At 46.2% G+C, this 26,733-nt stretch overlaps 1 protein-coding gene across 3 annotated transcripts in view; it reads right to left on the minus strand.

The window, feature by feature from the left end:
• The window catches only part of HIVEP3 (HIVEP zinc finger 3), a 255,393-nt gene that overhangs the window by 113,700 nt on the left and 114,960 nt on the right, over nt 1–26,733 (minus strand). For all 3 annotated transcript variants that reach the window (XM_030504573.1, XM_030504575.1, XM_030504574.1), the window contains one exon: nt 20,894–20,975. The gene's annotated coding sequence lies outside the window, so the exon portion shown is untranslated. The remainder of the gene's footprint in view (nt 1–20,893; nt 20,976–26,733) is intronic.

The raw sequence follows: 26,733 nt of genomic DNA on the forward strand, positions 1-26,733 counted from the left end.
GCTCTGCTTAGCATCTCCCTGGGAGAAGGTCAGCTAGAAACCTGGGACTTTTTTCTTCATCGTAAGTGTACCTATGGAGATCAAATGGCCTTAAGCAATGCTTATTGTGCTGGAACAAACCACATCCATTTCTTCAAGCACCATCTTACCCTATTTGAACGTATTTGCACAAGCACCTGAGCAGCTTCCCACTCACCTACCCCAGTTTTGCAAAGTACCAGGGGACAGGAGATAGCATCTTCAGAACTTGGGGGTTCTTCAGGGCTTTGGGGGTTGGAACTAGATGATCTTAAGGTCCTTTCCAACCCTAACAATTCTATGATTCTATCAGCCAAACTCTCTCAGTTGCCAGCCCTGTTTGCACTGGGGGAAGGGAGACAGCGACTTTCCAGCCCGTTTTTTCCCTTCCCTTCTGTTTTTCTGTACAACCTTTCTATTAACTTTAGGCCAGGCATTTCCAGTGTGCCTGGGGAGCCCTGGGGATCGGCAGCAGCTTCTAAGAGTTTTGTGAGTTGTAACTAAGAAAAGCAAATCCAGCCCCTGAAAGCTGAAATTTGCTATGCAAATGATGCACCCCACTGTAAAAATGCAAGATTTACAAATCAAGAAGGTTGGAAAACACTGAAATAGCCCAATATACAGGAAACACCCCAATAACCACATCAACACACGTGAAACAAGGAATTACAGATGAAGTCCACATCCAGCAGAAGGAGTGTCTATACATCACAAACTTTAATTTAAAAACTAAATAAGCATTTTTACCATATATTTTCAATTGCACTGTATCCACAGGAGTCATCTCCCCTTTCAAAAACAGTGCACAAATAAATGTTCCATTTTGCTTATAAGAAGTCAAGTGGTCACAAACTGCCATCGACACATCTAATGGATAAAGTCTTTTGAATTCGACCTAGTAGAGCTCAAAAGTCCCATTAGAAACTGCTCATCTCAAATATCCTAAATGCCTATTTGTAAAATCAGCCTCTGATCCCTGATCTCACTGATCTCCTTTTTGGGAATACCATATGTATATAGCCCACAAGTATTTATTAGCCTTATAGACAAAAGATGCCATAGAAATAGCCATCAAAATTCAGTCATGCTGCCTAAAACCTGTTTCTCCTTCATTTTGACCCTGACAACATTTTTCAAATCATTAGAATCACTCTTGACCATGAAATTATCAACTGTTCCATGCAAATATTCATTTTCCCTTAAATATGGCAGGGCAAAGGATGTCCTCACCAAGAATTCCCAGGCAGGGAGAACACCATGTCAAGGAGGACAAGAGTAAGTCACATGCAGCAACCAGCAGTGAGGTGGGGCTTCCAAGCACCCAACAGGACACCAAGCAAAAGAAATCAATATCTAACAAGAGTATAACTAACATACTTCAAAGGGGGGGGGAGGTAATAGAGAGCGAAAAATAGGACACATCCCGGAGAAAGACTGTGCATAGAAGGAAACACAGGGCTTAACCTTCCACCAGTGTTGATTCCTTCACTCCCAGTTTACTTAAGTGCAACCGAGACCTGAGTTAACACTCAAAACTGTCCTGCTCCATCCTCCCTCATCATATGCTGCACTGCATGGTCACAACAAACCATCAACTGCCAGAGAGTGGTCCAGCCAAGGCAGCCTCATCCGGGATGTCCATGCCTGTTGGGAAAAGCAGTGTCGTACAACCCCAAGCTGCTCGAGTGAGCAAAGCAAAGCTGGTGCCACAGAGAATGTTGGAGCTCATAGGAAGCACGTTTTGCTGGGTGAGATGAGTTGTTTCAATGCCATGCTTGGGGAATGTGATGGGCTTTGTGTTCTTGTATGAGCTCCAGGTTTTGAGTCACGCATCCCAACCCACCAGTGCTCAGACGTGGATGCTCCACTTACAGCTTTTGCACTTTGGTGTGTCTCAGCAGATCAGCAACGTGCTGTGTATCCTCTGCACTGGTGTAATTACAGCCAGGATTAACCCAAATGCTGCCACTGCTTTGTTTTAGAGGAAAACCCCATGTGAAGCAATAGCTACTGCTTCTTTCACCCCTCCAGGACAGCATCCCACTGCGGAGGCCAAAGAAGAGGTGGCAGTGTGGGCAATGTGACCTGTCTTGGACCTTTGGCACTTGCTCACACACTACTCCTGTAACAGTCTGCTCTCAGGTTACCCTACTCAGCCCAATTCACCTTGCAGGCTGAGGGGGAAGCCACTGCTGGGGCTGAGGGACTCTCAGCTCAGTTACAGGATTATTTCATTTGCTCCAGCTGAACTGACAGGTTGATTTTGTACTGTGTGCAGTTCTGGGGTCCCCAGCATAAGAAGGACATGGAGCTGTTGGAGCAAGTCCAGAGGAGGCCACAAAGATTCTCGGGGGCTGGAGCACCTCACGTACAAAGACAGACTAAGAAAATTGAGGCTGTTCTGCTTGGAGAAGCTGTGTGGAGACCCTAGAGCAGCTTCCAGTATCTGAAGGGGCCTACGAGGATGCTGGAGAGGGACTCTTCATTAGGGACTGTAATGATAGGACAAGGGGTGATGGGTTCAAACTGAAACAGGGGAGATTTAGGTTGGGTATAGGGAAGAAATTCAGGTTGGACAAGGACTGGAACTACATGATCTTACAGTCCTTTCCAACCCAAACCACTCTGTGATCCTATGATTCTATGATTTAGCATTTGTAAAGATTTCTCCTGGATACCCAGATCTCTGGGTAGCAGCTCTTTCAATATCATTAGTATGTACACAGACAAACAGGAAAGTTTTCCTAACAGTTTGCCCATTCATTTCAATGGAGTAATTCTGAAGTTGAATTTGGCCCCAGATTCTCAGTGGTATTTAAATAGGACAGCTTATGCTGCACAGGGCCATGGACTCAGCCAGGAAGAAGTAAAATAATGGATGACACAAGAAACATTGAATAATGCATCCTCATTAGAGAAAAACTAGATTAATCCTGAAGTGCAGTCTTAAGTAGGGCTACATCATGAGATGGATGAGTAGAAGGCCTGGATGGGGCTGGACAATGGCAGCTCTTGCTTTCTTCTAGAGACAGAACACTCACACATTCCCTAAAACTGCTTCCTCTGCTAGGACCTAAGGAGAAACAACCAACTTCTAATACACCGAATCACAGGATCACAGAACATTAGGGTTGGAAGGGACCTCTGGAGATCATGTAGCCCAACCTCCCTGCCAAGGCAGGGTCACCTAGAGCAGGTTATATTTCCTCCAACTACAGTTCTTCCAAATCCAGTATATTGGGCAGCAATTAGAAACCCCTAAAACTTTGAAGGCAGCAGGATCAGCAGCGTGTGTTTGGACTGAAACTCCACAAATCCCCCTATACCCTGAAGCCAGGTAATAACTCATCAGTGTATTTTCTTGGAAGAGTTATGTCCCATAACCAGTGCTGTACCAGAAGCTTCTGCTGCTCTTTGCATTAATTGCATTACCTCATTTATGCTTCTCACTAAAGCAACTTGCAATGTTTTGTCAGCTCATATTCTCTTTCAAGTCAGAATTAGCAATAGAAAACCAAAACAGTTTTATTAGTGGACTGTGTCCTTTTAACAAACTTCAATAATAAAGCATCCTAAGTTTTGCATCTGTGGCTAAACGCAACAAGACCTGGAAAGGGGGGGGGCCCACTAACTGACAGCGTCTTTTGATGGAAGCTCAAGGGAGAGCAGGCAGCAGCCTAACACCACCGAAAAAGGGAATGAAAGCATCATTCAGGCAACAACCATAACTTTATAGTTAAGAGTCAGTTGATTTTTTTTTCTTTTTGCATTTGTAAAGCAGAGATTTCAGTTCTTTGATCTACAAGAAGCTGCACTCAGCACAGCTTCTCCAGATTTACAGCATTTGTTCCTTAAGTGTAGAAATATGCATCTACTGAATAATAATGTTAGAACTGGTGCAAAACTAGTTTCTGCAGCAAGCTTGTCTTTGTCCTAAGCGGCCTCACAGCACAGTAACGTTGGCTCTGAACTGAAGTTCAACTTCAGTAAAAAGCAAAGATAAAATTCAGTAAAATGTTAAACATAGGCTACACTAGGAAAATATAATTAAGCAAAACTATGAATGACTGTTGTACCTAATCAATGTGCTCTCCTGTGTTACATTGGCTATGCAGAATCTCAGAATCCCCGAATGGTTTGGGTTGGCAGGGACCTTAAATCTCATCCAGCTCCAACCCCTGCCATGGGCAGGGACACCTTCCACTAGAGCAGGTTGCTCCAAGCCCCTGTGTCCAACCTGGCCTTGAACACTGCCAGGGATGGGGCAGCCACAGCTTCTCTGGGCACCCTGTGCCAGCACCTCAGCACCCTCACAGGAAAGAGCTTCTGCGTTATACATAACCTAACTTAACATCTCTGAAACAAAGCTGTTACAAGATTAACAAACCTCGTATTTACTGTGGCCGTGTGTTCACCAGTGGCTGAAATGAATGGGCAGGGGCAGCAGCAGTTCTCATTGCTCACCTGCCACTGCTCCTTAAAATCTTTGTGGCTACCTCGTAGTTTGACCATTGGGGACTGCCAGGCTCCCCGCAGCCTTGTCTCTTTGTCTGGCATCTTTGTGTGTTGCTTGGTCACACAAAGGAGGCCTTTAAAGTACAGAGAAAAAAGGGCTGGGGGTTTTAACCCTGCACACCTTTTCCCAATCTGCTATTCTTGGCAGTACAGGCCTCTAAGCTATTGCTAATAAAAATATATTAATGTCTGTCTTCTGCAGCATGCTTCCTGGCTGGAATTTCTCTCACCCAACTTCAGCTTTCTACAAAGTAAATACCTCCACACCTCCTTTTACAGAGGAAATCCTAGAGTTGATTCACTCCATTGCAAGATACATATCTGAAGTAGTAGGTGAATCATGCCCTGAAACACTTTTTGTCCTCTCTAGTGACTGCAAAGGGAGAGTGGATGACTTCTCAACTGGAGAGAGATGAGAGGAGTCCCAACCCTGCTGCTCACACTGCCCTGAAACTCCAGTAGTGTGCTCTTAAAAGGATGTGTGTATGTGAGTGCATGAGCGTGCATCAGTTTACACTTCATCAAACCACTGGAAATGTCACCTGACTACCCTCACTGCGGTTATTATGCATTATTCATGCATTCAGTTGGATATCATTCACTAATGAACACCATACCAACAAAATATACATTTTAGACAAGGAAATTCATCAAAAAGACCCTTCCAAAATAAGACGCAGTAACTTAGAACTTATAAACTTAAGAAATTAAGACTTCATGTCACATACAGAAATAAATTCAAATAAACACATGGGAAATGAAGGTATCAAAAAACTCCAAACACTCTGAGCCAACGCATTGCAGGAAATCGTAAAATCACCAATGCAGTGTTTGTGGTTCCAGATGATGAGCTGCCATTCTTGGTCATACCAAGGTCTATCCATTCCCATATCCCTTCTCCAGAGGTGGCCAGAAGGTACGTGGCTGTACCATCAAACTGCACCCAAGAAGACAGAGCAAGGGAAGAGAAGGACAGGCCTTCTCCATCAGTTGATTGAAATTCATCAGTATCATGATGAAAACCCAGAATTGCACAAAGAGGGGAAAATAGCTGCAATGTGCTTGGGCCACCTGGGAGTCTATGTGCAGCCAGTAATGAATTGATATGTCCCAACATGACCAAGGAATCAAGACCATGTCTGTGTATGTGGCTGCGACCTAATTGGGGCTGGAGTAAATTCAGGTGAAGTTAATCCCCTTTAAGACTTTGTGAGTCATTTATGGGCTACTCTGGCACACAGGGATGTGTGAACGTCCCACCCATCTGTGAACATCTCCTGCTCCAACGCAGCACCAAGGACCAGGCAGGACATTTCTAACTCAGACGGGAGCTGGCTAACATCCTTCCAAACTTAGTTCTGACAACTTGTAAGTCAACAGTCCACAAGCAAGATCCCAGCTTTCTTAATGCAACTGTTTATTAGGGTGGTTTTAGGCTGGCTATCCTGTAAACAACACGGATACACATCTTGTTAAGGACTAAGGGAGTTTCCATAACCACCAGCACAGCTCCTGATAAACTTGCTTTGCATGTGAAGATATTTTTCTCCGATTTTTATCTTTTTCTGCTGTCCTATATTCTCTCTCCTGTATTCAGGTTCACACAAAGAGTTTGTTTTGGCCATAGAAATGATTTGGGGATTTATTCCTGGAAATGATGGTATGGCAATGGAGTAGGCAATGAGAAGGAAGGTTTCTGGGAATGCAGAGAATGGCACTGAAACTCCAGAAAACTGGAAACATGAGCATGAAACATAAGCATGAAAACATGCTCAGCTTTGAGCACGGGGATTATCTGAACTCCTAACCAAGCAGTACGCACCAGTCCTGCAAGCCATCGCCTCCAAAGGACAAAGGAAACAACTAAATGCAGATGCTGCCCTGTCATCAGAGCCTCCTGCTCAGAGCAGATGCTGTGAGAGGAAGATCAGGGAAAGCTCACTTAAGTTTAGATCCATAGTAGGGATGCTGACGAACAGGTTTTCTTTGTATATGCGTGTGCATGGATGTCTTCAGACGTTTCTCTGCACTGCCTTGGGATGCAATGAATTAGAGAAATGAAATCAGGAGGAAAACCCTCTCACTTGGCTGGGATTAATTTGCTGCTTGAAGTGTTCAGCTGCAAGGAGAGGAGCTCAGATGAAATGTGATTTTCTCCATCCAAACCTGGCAGGTTTCAGGTGGGTCACAGTCCTCTCTACAACAGGAACTGGATCTGTCTTATATAAAGTTATAATTGGAGAAAAAGAGTGACCAGGGATTTCCATGCTTCAAAGCAACCACCAAGAACAAGGCTGTCCCACACGCAGGACCAGCTGAGCCTGACTCTGCAGAGGACTTCCTGGGAGTCTCTGTCATGAATTTATTTCTGGATCTGAGAAAATCATAGTCAGAACTGGGCTATTCCTGCACAAAGTCTCTGTTTGTGTGAATCTCAATTTTCCTGCCCTCAGAAAATTTCCGAGGGCAGGAAAATTCCTCCTCTGTTCCTGTGAACACAAAGAATGCCCAAGCTTGGGGACAGGCAAGCCACCCTGATCCTCACCCTCACAGCAGACAGTATCCTGCCAGGGATGGGGCAGCCACAGCTTCTCTGGGCACCCTGTGCCAGCGCCTCAGCACCCTCCCAGGGAAGAACTTCTGCCTAAGAGCTCATCTCAATCTCCCCTCAGACAGGTTAAAGCCATTCCCCTTGTCCTGTCCCTACAGGCCCTTTTCAAAGCCCCTTCCAGCTTTCTTGTTGACCACTTTAGGTGTTGGAAGGCAAAGGAATTGGGGATTTTCACGTGAGTTCTCACACTGATTTGCTGTCTAAAACCACAATCTCTCCAAACTGTGATTACTTCTTGAAGAATTTTTGGTTTACAACTACTTTAAGTTCATGCTCCAGGGCAGCATTGTGTTGAGGGTGTAAAATTAGCCAACAGATTAGCTTATTCTATTGAGCAGAGAAAGAGAAATTAAAGACTTGTTAGTCCTCTCCCTTTGCTTCTAGATTGCCTCTTCCATCACATGAGGTAAGAAGGACAAATCTTGATGCTTTGTTTTAGTTTAAACTCTTCTCTTTTTTTTTGAGATAGAAAGAGAGAAAAGCATTTTCTACATCTGTGCTCCCGTGCCTTAGGGAAAACCAGAGCCAGTCCTGGCCCACACAGCAGCTGGGTGATGCTTCAACAATTCACTATTACACCAGCTTTTGTGAACTTAGTACTCGTGTATTCCACGCACATCCTGCTTGTTTTGGAGGATGAAGCTTTTACAACAACTCGTCTGCTCACCCTGGTTAAATTTCCCGTTATAACTCCCCAAAACAGCAGTCTGCAATATGAAGAAAGCTGCTGCCGTCCCCTTCTGCAACCCCTTAGAGACCCCAACCAAGAAAAAAATCACAAAGCCTAAATGGAAAATCAATGCTTTGAACTCAGGGGGTCTGGAGAAGAAACCACAGAGAGGCAGCGCTGCCTGAAAAAGCGTGTTTGAGCTGTCAAGTGCGTATGGTGGCCAAATAAAAGGGTCCATTTCTATGAGCACGTTGCTGAAGCTCTTGATGATTTATTTCTAGATGCAGAGAGACAGGACAGGCACACAGTGAATTTCAAGGCAGAAAAGGGCTGTTGTAAATCGGGTTGTCATTTTTCCTATCTTCTAAAAAGAATCCCAGAGAGGTTAATTTAAGCAGTGAGGTATGTTTCCCACTCTCTCAATTTTCTTCTCTCCCTCATGGCTATATGACACAAGTTGTATTATTGCTTACCTCTAAGGCAAGAGAATAGAAAAGGACTTCTGCTGGAGATCAGCCAATGCTCTATGCTGGATAATAGCAGAAGAAGAAAATCTTGGCGCTTTAGGTGAAGTCCAGATGTTTTTGCATCTGCTTTGGCATCTTTGACTGGCTTTGGCATCTGAGGTGGTGTGTGCATTAAGGAAAGTGATCCAGACATGCCATGCTCCAAGCTCCTTAGCCTTGCAGATGCCTCAACTTGACTAGAGGCCATGTAGCACCTCAAATCTCTCTGGGTGCTTACATTCAGGCACCCACACATACTCAGAAATGCCCCAAGCTTTTGAGATAGACACTTTGCTCATATCTGATCTATGTCTTCATCCAAAGGGAAGGCATCTGTTTGAACACCACCCAGTAGGCATGGGCAGCCTCCAAAATCAGCATGAAGCACAAAATGCCCTCTGATAGAGATAAGAGAGGTGCTGTAGGAGAATTGCTGATGGGCAGCCACCTCCATCCTGGATTAAGTTTTATGATGTTAACTTGGGCTAGAGGTTTGAAGTCCCCTTCACCTCCCATCAAGAAAGGTGGGAGACGTCACCTTTTGGGGGAGACTGCCGTGCAAGGTTGTGCCAGAACATGGCCATGACCACCTTTAGCCACTTCAGTGGACTATATTAGGTTGTGTAATAAAAACCTCACCTGCACACCCACAAAGGAGAACAGAGAGTCCACAGCAGGCGAGGAAATCAAATAACGCCCTGCCCAGCTACTCCCATCAGCCCATCCCAGGTCCATCTCCACAAACCCAGAGGAGCACAGGGCACAATGACCGTGGAGACCAAAATGACAGGCTCAGGGGAAGGGACACTCTGCCCAGCTCCTCCCAGGGTATGGTTGTGAAACCCATTGAGATGAGTCAACTGGAGTTCCTTTGGGACTGAGGAGGTGTCAGACGCATAGGGTGCAGGGGAAGGGCATTTGGGGATTGCACAAGACTTACAATAGGACGTTTAGGGAAGGAACCACAGTTGGGGAAGGGAGGAATCAAGATGGTTTTGGGATGAACATCTGTGGTAAACTAGAGGCATAAGTTAAAAAGGATCACCCCTGTGTAAACAGTGCTGGTCAGTACACTTGTCCAGCACAGTCTGTCCTATCTTCTGTTAAACTTCATTTCTAAGTATTTTCCTGGGTGGAGACTCTGACTACATGCCTGTGTGTGTGTAGGCTGGGTGCAGCAGTTGGACTGGGACCAGGGGTTTTGGTGTGTGATCGCTAGCAGACACCAAGCCAGAATAGTTGGCAAGTAGGTGAAGGTCCTGGGAGCCAGCGATGTGCATGTCTCTCTGCAGGGGAGACCACAGGCAACACTTACTACCAGCTTCTGGAGAGGGGTATGTGTGGAGATGGTATGTGAGTGGCTGAGGCTGCATTGCTGCACAGGACTGAGGTCAATTGGAACACCTCAGCATTGGGGTTTCTCTGCTACGGCGTGCTTTTAGAATGGCAAAACTCTTTGGGTACCTCTGTGCCACCCATTACAACCAGCAGCTCTGGGAGAGTGACATACAAATGACTTCCTTTGGCTGTCCTTCCAGGAGATCTGAAACCAGAACCTCCAGAAAGCTGTATTCCACCACCAGCCCAGAAGTGCTAAGTTTCCTTCCCTGACTCTGCTTAGACATTTAAAAGACTAGCTTGAAAATTTGTCTTTCCTATATATTATTTTACAATTTCAACTCAGCAGAGAAAGCTCCTAAGATTTTCCTTCAAGGGCTTAAATCTAAGTAATTACAGGCTACAGTCATATAGTACATGCTGGCTGGTAGAGCTCTCTTCACTGCCAGAAGAGCAGGTCAATTATAAGCAATGAACCCACATTACCAGGAGAGAAAGCTGGTTTGAATTCTGGTCAATTAGTGCTAAAACTGTCTTGGAAGAGAAAGGTAAATTGAGCTAATAGAGCTGTGCAGTGAGACCTGCATATCTTAGCACCAAGCACAGACAGCAAAGGCTTCATTTCTGATATGCAGAAATTAATGATGTTTTGGCATGAAATCAGCTTGAAACCTGCAGGGTGAAGTCAGTGACGTTCCCATCCTGTCTCTTCTCACCTGCAACTTAGGGTCTCGATTAAAAAACCATGCCTGCTTAGGGAGGGTGCTGAAACACATAATTAACTTGAAGGATGTTCTTACATACTTTCCCAGACCAAGGCTTGTGACCAAGTGCAAAAAGCTGCAGTGTGTAAGGGCTTGCTGGACTCCTGCCATTCCCATGACTGCCACAGCCAGGGAGGAAGAGGAGGAGGAGCAAGCATAAAGCAGGCTTCCTATGGTGCTCCTTGCAGAGCGCTGGCTCTCAAATAGCCCAGAGACCTGGGACCAGTAGCTTGAGTCAGGGGGGTTGTGGGAATCCACCCCCCCCCCCCGCCCCGTCTTTAAGTGTGGATTATTGGAAGTAATACAAGCTTCAGGGAAAAGGATAAGAATAGATCTTTAGCTTGAAATCTTACTTTTCTACAGCTGGTAAATCTGCACACCACCTCCCAGAAGCCACATCAGTAGCAAGGGAGAGCCAGGCATCTCTCAGGACTCTGTTCACTACTGTGCATGCAAGGCACATAAAGGTGAATTGCCCCTTTGGGGTTTGTCATCCAAGAGGTCAGCAATCAGTGGGAAGCAGCAGCACAGCCAAGCCCAAAGGGATGTCAGAGAGGAGAAACTGAGTAGGCAATTGAGCAATTGAGATGTGGGTGGAAAGCAGCAAATGGAAAGCTGAGATTTACTGTCCCAGATTGCCTCCTGCAAGGTGGCTGCAGTGCTCCTCATGCCCTGTCCCGTGTCACAGCAAGAGCATGAGAAGCAGACACATGGAGCCTGGCTCTCAAGAGGTTATGCACCAGTGATAGAGTCACTGGACTATTATTTTTAGTCCTTGACTTGCTCCTGTGTGCCCATATATAAGGGGAACATCCTTCAGAGCACATAAACAGCATGGTTGAGGTGGGAAGAGACTTCACCCTTCCACTGCCAGAGCTAGGAAAGGCTAGCACGGGCCAGACCAAGGAAAGCTTGAGATCAAAATCATGCCTCTGCCTCCCCTTGGAACAAAGCTCCTCTCCTTACACAGTGCAGGACAGGACCCAGAGAGGCACAACCTCATCAAGCATGAAATGTTAGTTCCCAGCAGATCATGAGCTGGCACGACAGAAACCATCAGCAGGTCACTGCACATCACCTCATAGATTTACAGTGACATGAAGCTGATTAAGGAAGAAAGGAATCAAGGAGTAAAGCTCTGCCTGGACACAAAGTGCAGATAGAGGACACCCATGCGGTTAGACAAGGTTCATCCCATTTTCCTTCCCTGTGGATTTTGCTTGGGTTAACCCTAGCACAAAGTGAGCTTTGTGAAAGCCCGGGAATGCTCTGAGGTTGCTGGCAGCCAGTGTTATTGCCCTGCTCACTCCCCGAGCTTTTCTTTAAAAGCTCCAGAGTGAAACAACTGCAGCTTGGACACGCAGTGACCCCCTGAGCCCCACATCTGGCTGCTTACAGGCAAAACACCCCAAAACCACGTCACTGGAACACTTGACACCTTTGGTTCTCACTCTGCTAAAGGGTACGGTGACCTTAAGTGGCACGGGTGCTCTCAGAAGTGCCTCAGCTGACCCACTGCTTATCTGAGCAGCTCCTAAATCTCCTAGTTGGAGCTGTGGGACCTGCCCATGGACCTAACAGCTCTGTAGACATCTCACCTGGCCACAGGCACCAGCACTTGAGAGGCAGGTGCACATCAACCCAACAGTGAGCAGAAAAGGCAAAACCAAAGCTCCCTTGCTCGGCAGGCAGTGTTTGACTTGCACATGTTGCACTATTTCTTAAGCAGCCTCGCATTTTTATACCTCTCACAGAGCAGATCTGTGCCTGGCTTGATTAATAATAGACGTGTCTGTCTCTTTTTTAAATGTTATTAAGATCCACTCAAAGATTTTCCTTGGCAATGAATTCCAGGGCTTAATTATGCACTGTGTTAACAGGCTTAGTGTTTTTAAATGTAATATCTAATCTCATTAGAGGACACATGCTCTTGCATTTTCAGAGCAGGTTAAATAACAAGACTAGCATATCCTGTATACCTTTACAGTATGTTTATTGTATTGATTGAATTTCTGTATGTTGGATATGTTGCCACTGGGATTCATCTTCAAAGTGAGTCACCCTTTCTGAAGGTTGCACTGATTTATAGAACCCCTTCACATCCATCTCAATTAATGCCAACAAAACTGAAAATGTCTGTTGTTCCACACTCATCTCAGTAACGCTCCCTGCATGGCTTAGGGAAAAAAATGAGCTTATGCATTGACATTCTTAAAACAAATACTTCACGTTGGTTGTCGTGCTACCACGACCAGCAGATGACAAAATACTATTGCTTCCAGATCACTGTAGTATAAACCATGCTGTCATACACCAGGAGTGCCCATGTCTAATAGCTTTCAGACAAGTTTTCCCCATAGTGTGAGCTGGGTTAATACATGTACAGTTGGTTTTCCACTGCCAAAGAACAGTCATACACAGGGAGAGGTTTCATGTCAGCTCCTCTCCCATGCGGTAACACTCACAGTTTCTCATCAGCTCCCCCATCACCATGAAATGACACTGGACCTAATACTGATGAAGATTAAATATGTGCACAGATTTCAGATTCAGTCTTCTAAATGCTACTCGTTGACTTTCCTTGTACATAACTAGGTCCATACTAGCCTCTTGGTTTTAATATTCACACTGTAGAGACTGTGATGTTTTTTTTCTATACCCAGAACAAATAAGAAAATGAACCTACTCACCTCACTGCTGGAAGATGCTATTTACTTACCTACTTAATTTTGCTTCTGTGGTATAATAATGACAAGAGAAGAAATAAGAAAACAACCAAGAAAAAAAAAAAATAAGGGCATTTTGTTTCTCTGTGTCAACATGAAATTGAGCTGTAAACTCGCTCGGAAAAGATACTTGAGTATCTTTTGGAGTTTAAAAGTTACTTCATCTTCCAGGATTAAATGCATAACTATGGTCACATGGGATTAAAGCAAATCCAAAACATTAAAAACTGCTAACTACCTCCTTGGCTGTAAGAAAATGTATTTCTTTTCATATAAACAGCACAGGAATTAAAACTAAGCAAATAATATTGTAATTGCTTCTATGGCTACAGAGTAGAGCATAAGTCTGAAATATAACTCAAGATGAGAACACATAAGGTATGTCTTGTTAAAAGTATAAGGTTTCAACAGCTGAGAGCTCCCATGTTACATATATTAACAGGAGCATATAATTTTCCACTTTAGGATGTTCGCTGCACGATACCCGCGTTAGTTTTATACACACACTTGATGTGTCATAGAGGCAAATCCATCACCTGTATGCTTCCCTTAACAGCGATGTTGTTCACATTGGCTGAAGATGACCCACTGCTCACAGATAACTTTAAAAGCTCTGGTGCTTCATTTCCTCAAGACTCAAACAGTGAAATGCATTAAAAACTTGTGTGCCAATCGCGGGCCTCCATCAGGCCAAATTGTCCCAGTTCCCTGTCAACCCTCTTTGGTAGCCTGTATGTTATCAAAGTATATATGTAATGATACCTTTTCCTCTGAATCTGACAGTGTATAGACGTTCCTCACATATTTTTAGTTACTGAATTTCTAATGGAAGAGCACAAAGATGCTCAGGGGCCTGGAGCCTCTCTTTTATGAGGAGATATTGCAGGAGCTGGGCCTTTTTGGTCTAGAGAAGAGCAGCCTGAGAGGGGATCTCATCAGTGCAGATCAGGATCTCAAAGGCAGGTGCCAGAAGGATGGTGCCAGACTCTTTTCAGTGGTGCCCAGTGACAGGACGAGGAGCAATAGGCAGAAACTGAAACCCAAGAAGTTTCACTTCAACATGAGGAAGAACTTCTTCATATTGAGGGTGGCAGAGCACTGGGACAGGCTGCCCAGGGGGGTTGTGGAGTTTCCCTCTCTGGGAACATTCAAACCCAACCATGGACACGTTCCTGTGTGACCTGTTCTGGGTGGCCCTGCCTTGGCAGGGGGTTGGACACGATAATCTCCAGAGGTCCCTTCAACCCTGATGGTCCTGTGAGTCCTTGAGCAGGCACAAATTGTTCTGGTACAAAATCCACGTAGAGACAATTGTCTCATGTTTAGAATCCATGACAGAGAATTGTCTTGTTAAAATGCACATGGAAACATTTTGCAGAACATCATTGGAAAACATCCAAGAGAGAACCAATCTCTCACAAAACACAGTGCATTCAGGAGCACGCTGCGGGTGCAGTGCAGTTGCTGTGCTGCTGTTGTTTGTTCAAATACATGCAAGTGTATTTAAATGATTATGGATGAAAGACAATAAAAGATGAAGAATGACATTTGAAAAGAAGCTTGCCTTTCTCTGTTCGTGCTCTTTGGGGCTTCTTTGAGAAGGGCTGCTTCTGTGCTTTCTGGATATATACCTAATGGAGCATAACTTTTCTAAGAAATGTTTCAACCTGAATCTTCTAAATAACTTTCATGTGAAAACTGGAACATCCAGACACTGCAGGGTTAGACTAGTAAAAGCTGAAGGACCTTCAGATGAACGAGATAGGGTAAAAGATTCACACACAAATGCACAGCTGAACCTGTGGGCTTGTTCTCTTCCGTGATGAATCTTTGCAGGAAACAGAAAGCTGAGCTTTGCAAGATTAGACTCGGAGGCGCTTCACTGGCTGAGGACCAAAACTACCATGTTTAAGAACACTAACATGTATTTTGGGATTACTCTGTTTAACTGCTAAGACAAGTTGCCATCACAATATCACCAGTTTAATGCTGTACTCAGGATCCGGCCAAATAAAAACAGCCCCTTTCCATAGCTAAATGCTGGAATTTGGCATCTCAGGGATGCCCAACATGAAGTCCAGGCAGGACACGCAGCCAGAAAAACCTCGCACAAAATCTAATCAGCTTTTAAGAGCATAGTCCTGTGGAATTTTTCTGAATTAATACTCATTTGAGCTTGAAACCTTCTGGGACAACTTTGTGCCCCAGCTTCCCAAGCAACTCCATGTAGTAGAGAGCAACATCTTGGAAAAGATTCTAAAAATAGGCCCTCTGGTTACCACAGCAAAGTACCCAAACACACATGGAAATATTTCAGTGCAAACAGAACCTGGATTTCACTTTTTTCTACTTCATCTCCCAAACCATAACCTGCCATGGTATGTCACAGGTACATATAATTAAAACCTAATAGCTTTTCTCTGCACTGAGCTCCACCCATCTCTTACACCCACTTTGAACCTCATTTCAATTCAGTCAAACAGGGCTTCTTGTAACTGTGAATGAAAAAAAAACATCAACAACTTTCTAACTTTGGATCTGTGAACAAACCTCAGAGCCCCGGCACTCGCCAGGAGACCCAGACAACCGATGTTAATAGCTGCACTCTGCTCTTTACAAACCTCCTTAGCCCTGGGATCTTGGTAAGCTTTGCAAATACCAAATGAGCATCTGGATTTCCCCATAAAAACGCAGAAAGGGAGAAGACCGTATAAATTAAGGAGAGAACATATAGCAGCCTTCCCATATCTAAAGGGGCTACAAGAACCCTGGAGAGGGGCTTTGGACAAGGGCCTGTAGGGACAGGACAAAGGGGAATGGCTTTAACCTGCCAGAGGGGAGATTGAGATGAGCTCTGAGGCAGAAGCTCTTCCCTGTGAGGGTGCTGAGGCGCTGGCACAGGGTGCCCAGAGAAGCTGTGGCTGCCCCATCCCTGGCAGTGTTCAAGGCCAGGTTGGACACAGGGGCTTGGAGCAACCTGCTCTAGTGGAAGGTGTCCCTGCCCGTGACAGAGGGGGTCAACTAGATCATCTTTAAGGTCCCTTCAAACCTAAGCCGTTCTGTGAGTCTATGATTCCGTGATGATCAGAGCAAGAGTAGTAGTCAGGGAGGATTTCTGAGGGGTGGCAGAAGAATGATGTGTGGCTGGAATGGGCTTTCAGCTCCCTAATATCAGCAAAAGAACTTCAGCATCTTTGCTTGCTGTGTATTTTTCAGCTCCTGGAGCCAACACATGATGAGCAGGGCTGGAGATACATTGAAGACACAGCTGCCTTCAGACAGAGCCCATGCGGAGCTGCAATCATCAAGTTGACTGAGACCCTGGACCACTACCCACCTCACTGCTGGAAGATGCTCTATACCCACCTACTTATTTTCATTGCAGCGGTCTACTAACACTTATCCAGTGAGAACCCAATGATGATCCTAATGCCAATACCCTACAGATTCCCATCTGGAGCAACCAACCTGCTCTTCAAAATGTGTGTTCAGGGGTGTAGGAAGATGCATGGGAGGAATTCACCAAGATTAAGCTCAAAACAACACTCCGAAGGCTACAGAACTTAACCCAAGAACCTGTTAGAACAGATTTTTCAATCCTTCCTTACTTAGCCTTCACACAGGATTAACAGCAGTCCAGTAAAAACACAGCCTTATCCTGGTGAGAAATCATCCACACATTTTAATGTGCCACCTGCATACACTGTGCAAATCTACAAGGCCCTAAATATAAACAGACAGCCCTTTCCTGGCTGTTAAAATGAACACTACCTCAGCTTGTTCTCCAAGCAAGCCCAAATTACAGCTGCTTGGAGATCAGAAACATTTTAGGGTGGGACACTTTCTGCCCCCCCCTTCTTTTTACAGTGTTTGTAGTTTTATGAATAAGGCATTCATTGTGCCCAAACCCCAAAGATATCCACCTTGGAGGGAGAGCTAAAATTAGTGTGAAGTATATTCCCAAAACTGTCAGGAGAAAAGACGGCTCGTGTGGGATGCTGGAGATTCGGCAGGCAAAACAACATCCCTGCAAAGGCTGGGTGCTGTGCTGCACCTCTTGGTGGAGAACCAATGGTTTTGCATACACCCCACATACACACTTGATTACCTGTCCAAAAAACTTAGTTAGTCCTGCAAAGTCCAGCAGCGTCAAGTAGTGCCAGCACATACAAGCCTGACTAAGAAGCAGAGATCCAACTATGTGAGCAATGACTTGAATTTCCATTCCAGGATCATAAAACAGTTTGGGTTGGAAGGGACCTTCAAAGATCATCTAGTTCAACCCCCAAAGATGACCACAAATCATTTTAAAAGCAGTAAATAAGGAGCTGACATCCCTTACTATGAAATAATAGTCAGGTCTGGATGGAGCATGACGCTTTTATCAGCAGAGGATCATAGAATCATAGAAGGCCAGACTGGTTTGTGTTGGGAGGGACCTCAAAGCTCATCCAGTTCCAACCCCCTGCCACGGGCAGGGACACCTTCCACTAGAGCAGGTTGCTCCAAGCCCCTGTGTCCAACCTGGCCTTGAACACTGCCAGGGATGGGGCAGCCACAGCTTCTCTGGGCACCCTGTGCCAGCGCCTCAGCACCCTCACAGGGAAGAACTTCTGCCTAATCTCCAATCTAAATCTCCCCTGTTCAAGTTTGAAACTTAAACCCTTTTAAAAAGGGGCAAGGCAAAAGAAACCTCCTCTTCACTCCAATTTGGAAGCACATGGCCAGAGGTCCCTGGTTTATGACCTGCTGCAGGAGAGAGGGATGGATCAGTCACCTTGCGTGCAAAAATCTGGAGCAACTGGAGAAGGAAAGCAGATCCTCCCTGATCACACTGGCTGGAGTAAAACCAGGTATATATGTGTGTGTACATATATACACACATATATACACACACATATATACACACATATATCTATATATAACCTGAGCACATCCTTGGTACCGCACCAGTGAAGGGCACGACGGCAGCAGCGCTGGCAGGCAGCACGTGTGGCACACCGCCCTCCTTTCCCTTCCCAACCTTTGCTTACATTTCATCAGGTCTACTCTGATTCCAGGGTTTAATAAAATGCAATCCCAGCATGTCCTGAATTAATTAATGAGCTCCCGTTCCAAGCCACCGTGCCAGTGTCTGCAATTACACTCTTACTCACAGAAGAGGTAGAGACCGGCTACATCCGTCCCCCGAGCGGGAGCAGCCATGGACCAGCTTCGTGAGCCGAGTCATGACGCCTCAAAAGGGTTGATTTCAAAGCACTTGGATTTTGTTCCTCCATTATCTCCCCACTAGAAAAATTCCTGCAGGTATAAACAGTCATCTCATGGGGTCAGCCCTACTCCACTCACAGCCCTCAGCAACAGGGTGGGAAGCAGGTACCTGCAAATCTGGTTTTTATTCATCAAAATCCATGAGCTGGGACCAATAGGCTACCTGGTATCATCCAATCCATATGCTCCAACTGCAGCCCTTTTGCCCACTCCCCATACTTCCCTCCTCAAATCATCCTCAGTAAAGGGTTTTTTTGCTCCCTGAGAGAAAGAAACCACAAAACTAGGGTGTTTTTCACCTGGAACAAGTTGTGGGAGTTCAGGAGAAAAGGGGATAATTTGACAGGACGGCAGCATTATTCCCCGTGCTGATCTTCCCTGATAGATGATTTCCAACAAACACAACGTCCCACCAGACACACCATAGAGCATCCTCAAAGTGCAACACAGTCCTCCCAGCATTTTTAGCTCTCTCTGCTCATCTTCTTTCCTGCCACAGCTCAGGGAAGAGCAATCTCAGGTGCTCAGCAGCCACAGCGACGAGCGCAGCATAAATGAACAGACATGGACCACAGAACAGGAGATATTCCCCACTGCATCGTGGTCTGTATTGCACCATTCCCATGCAGTGTAATTAATTCTGATCTCAGAAGAGTCTCATCAGCTTTGTCTGCTGCCAGTGTGCTGGGCAGGGACCCTGATGAAGTGCAGTTGTTTACAAACACGTTAGAGCGTATTTCAAACCCATTGTTTCTTCCTCCAGCTGCCCAAGTACTTTTTACTCAGCTCCTGGACTTGTACCAAAACTAAAAATGACAGATTGCCAAAAAGGACAGAGACGGAGGGTGGATGGAAGGAGGGAGGAAGGGATGCGAAGTGGCTAGACAACACAGCACATGAATATATTATCCTGCTGCCTCTGGGAACGGAGGTCGGAAGCTGGACCAGGCTAAAGAAATATATTGCAAGAAATCATAGAATCTCAGCCTGGTTTGGGCTGGAAAGGACCTTAAAGCTCATCCAGTTCCAACCCCCTGCCATGGGCAGGGACACCTTCCACTAGAGCAGGTTGCTCCAAGCCCCTTCCAACCTGGAAACACTTGTGAAATTAAAGGTCAGTGAGATAATGAGCTCTGACTGCAGCCAAGAAAGAAGTATTTGCTGATGGAGCCGGCTCTGAGCTCCCACTGGTGCAGAGCTACCTGCTGCTCCCAGGGTGCAAGACCTGTCCCCTTCAATTATCACCGTCGGATGAGACAAAAGGCCTGGCTGTGTCACAGCGGGGCAGCGGCTGCCACTCTCCGGGATGCTCTGCTCTTCCCCCGCCTGCTTTCTCGTTATTTCCAAGCCAACAGCTTCTTCCTAAGAAAAGGGCTGTGGCTTCTGCATGGGCAGCATCGCTGCCTCCCCCAGCCCGTCCGCATCCCCAGGGAATGCTGCTGTGCTGCCCATCCTACACCACTGCATTTTAGCTCTGAAAATAACCCCTGTCTGCTGATCTGCAACATGCCCCCAGCACTGTGAACCTGCCTGCAGACAGCAGGAAGCTGCCATGGGATGTGCATCCCTATGCATAAAGCTGTATGGTCCAAAGCAGGGAGCTGACAAACCCATTTTTCACACAAGGACTGTGTTCATCTGCCTCATATCAGCCAAGTGGCTCCCAGCCGTTAAAATCCACCCAACACAGGTGACAGACCCTGGGTTGAGCCTCTACAACATGCTGGTGGCTAGTGTCCATGCCCAGCAGCAAGGCACCTTCTTCTGGAGGGTTCTCCAAGAGCTCCATGAACAGTATTGTATTTCAACAAACCTCGCCAAAGTTGGGCAAGCAGCATCCCTAAGGAAGGTGAACATTCAGGAGTGACTGAAGAGACTTCATGAAGGTTGCAAGGGAATAGAGTGAGCAGGCAAGGGAGGATGGGATTTGGGTGCTTGCTGGCCATGTTGCTCAGCTACAAGAGGAGAAACCCAACAGTTCCTTCTGTTTCTAGCTGTTTTATATTAGGCAGCTGCTAGATAAAGAGACAGAAGGAAAACCGTGCAGCAGGAGGGGTGACCTCCACCCTGGCACTGCAATCGGCATCAACCAGGTTTAGAACATTAGAGCAAGCACCAGTACAGGAGCACAGGCTGCTTTGGCTGGGCAGCTACCCAGCATGGTGTAAGCAGAAACAAACTAAAAGACCCCCAAGATCAGCAGCCTGGATCAGTCCTTGCCCCTCAAAACATCATTTTAAATGCTTGGTCACTGTACGTCTGCTCTAGGAGTTGCAAACCCCTGTGGCCACATCACTTTGGAGGGTCATAAAACCTTCAGAACCCCTGCCAGAAAGCAAACATCCCATCACAGCATCAGGCAGCATGGACATGGGTTTAAGCCCCAAAGCACCAGGACTAAGGGCTCTGTGGTCCCCCCTCCACGCTTCCCAAATCATCGGAGCAGGCACCGGAGCAATGGCGGAGGCTCTTACCTGTGGACAAGCTGCTACAGGTTCATCTCTCTAATACCTCGAGGAGACTCAGGTGTTCATACGGTGACGTGGGAAAGGGAGCCTGGAGAAGAAAACATGAGACCTTCATGTAATGAGGCAGTTTGAAATGTATGCCATTTATACCACAGACACATCCTCTCCAACTGTGGTAGCAACTCAAGTATTTCTCTACTTGCTCCCGTTGAGACAATAAGGCTTTTCTTTACTTGCCCTTTTGCTCCTTATCTGCAATCCATCCTCCTTCTGTTTTGGCCTAAAATTTTGGCATGTTTCTCTGTGCTGTCCTCTTCTCACATGGGACCCAGACACGAGAGCAAATGATTTTTGAAGAATGTCAATCCAGAGATTTTTTTCACATATGAAATGATTCATTTCCAGTTGTACAAAAACGAGGAACAGGAGGCTGGCTGGTGATGGGCTTTCTATGCAAGCTGGACCCTTTCCTCACTACTTCAGAGCTAGAAAATAAACCTGAGCACTGCACCAGCCTGCAGCAGGGCAAGATGCTCTGAGCACAGCCTGGGACTGACCCTTCACTTCCAACCCTGGGACTGGTGGGGCTTAGCCTTAATAGGACATTAGAAATCGCAACGGTTTATGGGAAGGTACCCAGGAAAAAAAATGTTCAAAAGGCTAAGACTGGCTTAAAGCAGAGCTAAAGAGCAAAGTTTGCAATAATTCATCCTGAATGCAGGAAGAAAGACAGCAAGAAGAAGCTGCTGTTGGGTACCTTTAACAAAAGTGCCTTCAGCCCCAAGCGCAGTGGCCCTATGCATGGAGATGGCTGCAACCATTAATTCTCATAATATCAGACAAGAAAGTGAGTTGAAACTAGGGGGCTTGGAACTAAATGATCTTAAGGTCCTTTCCAACCCTAACCATTCTATGATTCTATGAGTGATGATGGAAACCTGGAAACCAGGGCAGGGAGGGCTGCTGCTTCCCAGTCATGGTCAGACAGGGCTGCCCTGACACCAGTGCAGAGCCCACACACCTCCCATGATCTGCCCTCAGCACCACACTTCTTCCAGCCCCTTCACATCCACCCGTGCAGTTTCTCTTATTGTCTCTTTAAATTCATTTTTCTCATTACACAGGAGGAAATAACTACAGGCAGGTCAGACTCTGAGGATTTAATGGAACTAACACTGTTAGGCCATCCAGCAATTCTTCATAACATCTTCCCCATCATGCCTTTTACTGCCAGCAATTAGATTAGGTAATGTTAAATCTGTATCCTCATTAGTGGCTGCTTCTGAAAGTGTGTTGGCACATGCATGCAGATGCAGAGGTAGTATGAAGTGACAGAAAACTCCCTACAAGGTTATTGCAAAAGCGCATATACACAAGTAAATGCAATAGCAGGACAGGGCTGAATATGAACACTGAGAATACTTTCAATCATTGGGAACAAAATGCTAAAGACTTATAAAACACCCTGCTCAATAGTTCCAGACCAAAAAAAAAATAAATACATTTATATGTTAACCTTGCAACTGTATTACAACAAAATGTTGTTTTAATTTAACAAGGGTGAAAGTCCAAAAAGAGCTACAAAATCAGTTTAACAACCCATAGAGGTTGTGAGTAAATGTTGGTTTTAGCATCAGAACACAGCACCATGGACACGGCTCAATTAATGCCTGAAGCACGTGTGATAAACAAACATCCCATTTGCTGCTGAATTCTGTTAAGGGACTTTGTTGTCCCTTTCTCAAACACGGATTTACCGAAGGTTTTGCAGAGCTCCATAAAGTCCCAGCTCAGATCTGCCTCGTGTTCTGCACCTGCCCCCCGCTGCTCACAGAGAGCCAGCAGCGTTCATAAAATGCCAGAAAACACTCACTGCCCTCTCATTCAGCACATATAAAACTCCATGTGTAAATACAAAGACCACTTGCTCAGTGGTGTCACAGAGCTCCGTATACCTGCCAGCTTCCAGAAGGGAAACAAGGAGACATCTATACCTGCCTCTCTGCTGCAGCCGGGCGCTGCTGCCATGTGTGCATGTGAAAATCTGCCAAGCTCTGGCTGATCCAAACAGATCCCACCCTGCGTTACTTCTACACAGTCCTCAGCCCATGTTTCTGCTGGTTTTTATCTTTCTGTCCCTTTTCTTTCCTTCAAGAAAGTGTCCTGGAAGCAGTGTCCTGGAAAGGGGGACAGAGGGTGACCCCGATCATCATTCAGGGGAAGGAAGACATCACTTCATTCCCCTTGGTTGGCACCACGCCTTTCTCACCTCCCCCAAAGGGCAGGAACTATATAGCAGGCTGCCAAATAGGTGGAGCAAGTCAGGATCAAGCGCTGGTCCCAGTTTGGGAGCACATGAACTGCCTGTGCTGCCGTGGGCTGTGCCATAGCACACTGTAACTGGCTGTGGCTGCCAAGCTGCGGTCCCCAGTGCCCTGGCTCCATCCTTCTGGTGACTGATGCACATAATGATGTGTCTGCGAATGCACGTGCAGGCTCCTGCAGGCTCTGCTCACGGAACGCATGGAAAATCTGGCTGCAGCACAGTGTTGCTCTATTTTACCTTCTTTACTGCTTGAAAAACATTTGGCCGTTGCTGGAGAAAGCCAGGCTAGACGCATACATTACAGCACACTCCAGAAATAGCACACGCTGCCTTACACAGTTTTGCAGCTAAAATGCTTCCTTTCAGCTCAGCAGCCTGTTCCTGTCCATGGAGCAGCTCTGAAGAAGGCAAACGAGGGCTCCAGAGCCTGTAGCTTGGGATGAATCATTGCAGTAAGGTTTCCTGACTTTAAATGCAGGTGAACAAAGTGCGAGTGGTTTTGATTTCCTCTCCCTCGCTGCCAGCTCCTGTGTATCTTATGCAAAGTGTTTAATGAGCTGATGAAGAAGCTGTACGTCAGAGCTGAGTTTAGCTTTGACCTGGCAAACGGAGCTGTCTCTGAGGACAAGCTTCCCACCAGCACTGCCTTACCAGCACACCACTGACGGGAGGTCAGTCTGCAGGACCAAGACACATCAAGGCTTTTCTCTTGAAGCCATCACTCTTAGCAAACTATGATGGTTTCTGGTGATACAAGCCATCCTCAAGCCACAAAATAAGTATAATTTGTAGTTTGAATTGGATTTAGGCCCCTGATCTCTGGTTGAAAAGGTATTTATTTTCTCAGGTAGGTTCTGAGGTGCTCAGTCAGCCATGAGAGGTTTGGGCACATATTGGAAAATCCAACCAGTTTCTGGAATAGTGCAAGTTTACATCAAATTCTGATCTTTTCGGGACCCCATCTCTGAATATAGGCAAAGTACCCCCCACAGTTGTTCAGACACTGTTCAGCACAGTCTGTAATCATCATTAAGTCTCAATTGCTAGCGGGAGACCACCATCACCTACAAAACATGACTATGAAACACCTACTAGGATCCCAGTCCATGTCTGCAGACAGCGTTTTGCAACATAAACCCACTGGTAGCGCTGAAATCATTGAAGAACCATCATACACATTTAAAAGCACAGTTGATGCCAGGAGGCATACATCAACCACTTGGTACTGAACATGCATCCCATCCAAGAAGCCCAACCCAGCGCCACAGGCATATCCATCTTACAGGACCTCACACAAGGGCTCCATCAGTTGGATAGATCTAGCTTAATCCGTGCTCTCAGACTACACAGATCCCTCCTGCCCACACATCTATCACTCCAGGATTTCTAGACCTCCATCAACCTAGTTGCAGCAGCTGGTTTTGGACTATCAGATACCTAGAAATCCTGAACAGATAACCAAAGCATTTGTTTCCTCTGTTCTCTCAACACAGCTTCTGGGTGGGGAAAAAGAAGTCTAGAGTATCACAGACATTGATGTTAACGTTAATATGACAATCCAGCACAAGCTTTGTCCACTAAATTAACATATGAAGCATTGCGTGTCACTTTTTGGAGTGCCAGGACATGAGTTTTTCCAGAAAGTTTAACAACAGTTGAGAAAGCAGCATTGCATGCATTGTGCCTGAGTGCCTAGGGTCACACACAGCCATGAGGACCCCAGACAGAGCAGTGGATGGATGCGCCGTGGTGGAGCAATGAGCAAGAGAGCCTCAAATTCCCCATATGAGGTTCTGGGCTCTATTCTGAGTTCTGCCCCAAGTGACCTTCTGCAACCTCTGTGCCAGCTCATTTGTGGTGCAAGGGAGATTGGCACCCCCTGCATGGCAGGATGGAGCCTCAGGCTGCACCACGGACTGCACAGGAAGACCAAGTGCTGTCTACAAGGGGAAACCAGAACTCCCTCCCTGTTTCGTGGGCAAGGCTCGCTTTCAAACACATGCAAGATGAAGACCAGCACACAGGGGCTATCACACACACCCATATCCTGTGAAACATGCTGTCTGAGATCTATGCCTCTCTTGCTTTCCCCTTTTCCTGCAGGAAAACTAGGGGTTTTTTTAGGAAGACAGCAGTGTTCAGAGTGTCACCATCACTCAGAGAAGAAGGGAAAAACACAGAGCATTGGCATAAGCCTGCTAGAAGAGACAGATTCCATTGCCTGGATATCATAAGTATCTTAACCAGAGCGTGCAGCTATAGGGAAAGGCTTCCCATGGCTAATACAGGCTCTTTGCATTCCTTGTTCTCACCCTTACCTGGTTGCTGCCCTGCAGGTTACAGCATTAGTTTAGATCACGTTGGGTCAGAGGCTGCAAAAGTCATGATCTTCACCCACAAGTTGTGGTTTACTGCTGCCTGGTGACACCAGCGGCTTTACTGGTCGCATAATTTAACCACGATGTCCTGGGGACGCCAAACCCAGCATTTAAATCTCAGCCTTTACTGCTGGGAAGTGCCTGTTTCACAGAGCAGAACAGCACAGAGCCCTGCGTGCTTCTCTTTTCCTACTAAGACATTACAGACTCTTTTTACATAATTAACCCAGACATTTTGCCTAGCATACTTGATTTCGTGCTTTTTTTAGGCTGGGGGGGCAGGGGAGAGACTGAAGGCAGCTGTTTGCCTCCTGGATTGCAGCAAAACTTCGGTGCTTTGCAACCTGAAAAACAGAGTCCAACATTTTGTACAAGTCCTGGCTGGTTGTTATAGCAACATATGCACGTGTGTGTGTGTCTGCATGTAAAACAGACTCAAACCCAGGTTGTCACGGGCAACACAAGTCAGCTCCGAAGTCGCATCAAACTTGCTGCCTTGCCTGGGTGTCATCTGAAGGCAGCAGCCAGCTCCAGCAGGGACTGGGAAATATCCTGATCTCTCACTGCTGGTGCCAGTTGCTGGCTGAGAGCTCAGCGCCGTCTCGCAGCTGATTCAGCTCCTTAAGAAGAGGGTAATTTTCTTTATCCTGTTTGCTTCCTCGCAGGCTGCCACAGCACCTTAACCCAGCTGGGTAAGACAAGCTCATGGCTCCCTCCCAAACAGATGGCTGCAAGGAAGGTCCAAAAATAATCTAACCCATTTGCCTGTGAGTTTTGAGCCTGCTTTGCTGATTGGCAGACCCTCCAGAGACCACCAGAAGAAGCAGATGGTCAAGACATGAGATCAGAGCTGGAGACAGAGATGTCAATCAATAGGTTGGAGTACCAGGCTCTGGGATGTGGAATGAAGCAGGCAGCTTCAGCAGCGCTAAGCAGGACAGGGTGCACTGTCCCAGAAGACAGGTACATGAGTAATGAGCTGGCTGCAAAGTGTAGTTTTCACTTAAAATACATATACATATATAAAATCATTTAAAAAAGTCACATCTTTGTCATGCTGCAAAAGACAGCCCTTATATTGTTCCACCTCTGTAAGGATAAGCTGAGCCTCTGTCAATGCCCCCATCAAACTCTCAAGCAGA

This window comes from Strigops habroptila, chromosome 12, assembly GCF_004027225.2.
Source record: "Strigops habroptila isolate Jane chromosome 12, bStrHab1.2.pri, whole genome shotgun sequence".
Taxonomy (NCBI): domain Eukaryota; kingdom Metazoa; phylum Chordata; class Aves; order Psittaciformes; family Psittacidae; genus Strigops; species Strigops habroptila.